This window comes from Varanus komodoensis, unplaced genomic scaffold, assembly GCF_004798865.1.
Source record: "Varanus komodoensis strain SLA01 unplaced genomic scaffold, ASM479886v1 scaffold2641, whole genome shotgun sequence".
In the NCBI taxonomy this organism is placed as follows: domain Eukaryota; kingdom Metazoa; phylum Chordata; class Lepidosauria; order Squamata; family Varanidae; genus Varanus; species Varanus komodoensis.
Genome location: NW_025335692.1, coordinates 4,135 through 5,508, shown reverse-complemented (window position 1 = coordinate 5,508; position 1,374 = coordinate 4,135).

Sequence of the window (1,374 nt, the reverse complement as noted above, 5' to 3'; positions counted from 1 at the left end):
TTGGGCGCCACCACAGAGAAGGCCCACCCCCAGTCAATCTCTAATCGTTTTCAAGGAGCGCTCCCCAAGAAGGACGTCCAATTGGGCTTGGACTTCAATCGGCAGCCAGTGCAAGCAGGAGAGGACCGGCTCCGCATGGGAATGCCGGTCCCTCTGAATATCCTGGCTGCTCTATTCCGAACCAGCTGGAGTATCCGGATCCTCGTCAAGGGCCGCCCCACGCAGAGTCTGTTACAACAATCCGGTCGGGAATTGAGGCCGGGGTAATCGCTGTCACAGACTGCTGGCTGCATCCCAGGGCATTTCTTTGGAATCAGAAAGTCAAAGATGGAATTGGGGAGGATGGGCTAGCTCAAGATGGTCAGATGGAGGAGGATGAGGCAGAGGCAGAGGCGGGAAGCCCAACTGAATGAGCAGCGAGTGGAGAGAAATACCCCCCCGTGGGGATGGGACCCGCCTCTTCATAAGGAGAGTTCCTAGAGGTAAACACCAGAGTAGGCTCAACAAACTGCTCTGTGCATGCTCAGATGGGTGATTTGTACTCATTTATTTATTCTTAATGCTTGTACCAAAATATTTATTAATTAAATGTAAATGTAAATGCATTTAACTAAGAAAGTGTCGTATTCCATTTTCTCCCCATCTGTATAAGTCTTTACAGCATGAAAAAAAAATCTTGCTATCTCAGTCTCAACACATTAATAGATCAGTTGGTCGCCATTCCATTGTGACATTCATCCAATGTGTGAAATATGTGGTTATTTATGTCAGATTTCCAACAAAATGAACCACTTTAAAGGTGGGAAGTATTTGATGAGAATTAAGTGTTACCATCTGAATATTGCTCCTTCCACACTCCAAGCATTTATGTGGTTTTTCTCCTGTGTGAATTTTTTGATGTAAAATCAGACTTCTCTTCTCAATGAAGCTCTTTGGATACTCCAAACAATGATATAACTTCTCCCCAGTGTGAATTCTTTGAACAGAAGTGGGATCTGTCTTTTGACTGAAGCTTTCTGCACACTCCAAACAATGCTATGCCTTCTCCCCAGTGTGAATTCTTTGATGCAGAGTGAGATTTCTCTTCTGACTGAAGCTCTCTGAACACTCCAGACACTGAAATGGCTTCTCCCCAGTGTGAATTCTTTGATGAGAAGTGAGCTGTGACTTTCGCCTGAAGCTCTTTGAACACTCCAAACACTGAAATGGCTTCTCTCCAGTGTGAATTCTTTGATGCAGAATGAGAGTTCTCTTCCGACTGAAGCTCCTTGCACACTCCAAACACTGATATGGCTTCTCCCCAGTGTGAATTCTTTGATGACAAGTGAGCTGTATCTTCCAACGAAATCTCTCTGCACACTCCAAACACTGATA